Below are 1031 nucleotides of genomic sequence, written 5' to 3'. Positions count from 1 at the left end.
TTTTATATTTATTTGTTGATGTTTGCAACACTTTTTTGGCCTTTTAAGGCCGTAAACAAAACAATTTACGATACCCTTTTTTAATAAGGGTTTAATTTAGCGTTTTAAATAAATGCCTTTTTTGGATAAGGGTTTTGAGTTACCTTATGCGCGCATGCTTTTCTATTCTTTTTATCTTTTTTGGAAAAAACCTATTCTTTGGGGCTTGCCTGCTTTTCTGAATCTTTTTGATCCTCAAGGCAGCCTTACAACTTTTTCTTAGTTTTTTCCTATCTCTTTTTTGTTATTCCTAGTACTCAATTTTATTTTATTGAGTTTTTCGTGACTTAGGCTACTTTTGCGATTCATTTTAATTTTACTCGGTTTCGCATTCCGACTTATGAGTCGGACTGCTCCCGAGTTTATCATGATCAACTTCTATAGCCTCTTTACGCCGACTTGTACCTCGTCGTTTTATCCTGACGACCATCTAGGTCGGTTCATGAGATTTTCACGTTTTGTCGAGCTTAAATCGGCGCGTTTCGTAGAAAGAGAATAAAAAGGGAATTTAAAAGAGATATTTAAAATGAACGAGATCTTTATTAATTGAAGTCGGTTACCCTATAATAGCCTTTTCTTAAGACCTCGTTGATCTTGTATGGTCCTTTCCAATTTGCAGCGAGCTTTCCTTCCCCAGATTTGTTGACTCCAATGTCGTTTCTGATTAAGACCAAGTCGTCTGGGGTGAAACTCCTTCGAATGACTTTTTTGTTGTATCTCGCGGTCATCCTTTGCTTCAACGCTGCTTCTCTTATCTGGGCTTCTTCTCGGATTTCGGGGAGCAAGTCGAGCTCCTCTTTGTGTCCCTGTATATTTCCGATCTCGTCGTGGAAAATCACTCTTGGGCTTTGCTCATTGACCTCTATTGGGATCATGGCTTCTACGCCATAAACTAGTCGGAAGGGTGTTTCTCCAGTGGCGGATTGGGAGGTTGTTCTGTAAGCCCATAGTACTTGTGGGAGCTCTTCAGCCCAAGCTCCTTTCGCATCTTG

Source organism: Arachis ipaensis, chromosome B06 (assembly GCF_000816755.2).
Source record: "Arachis ipaensis cultivar K30076 chromosome B06, Araip1.1, whole genome shotgun sequence".
NCBI lineage: Eukaryota > Viridiplantae > Streptophyta > Magnoliopsida > Fabales > Fabaceae > Arachis > Arachis ipaensis.
This window is presented reverse-complemented; position numbering follows the sequence as displayed.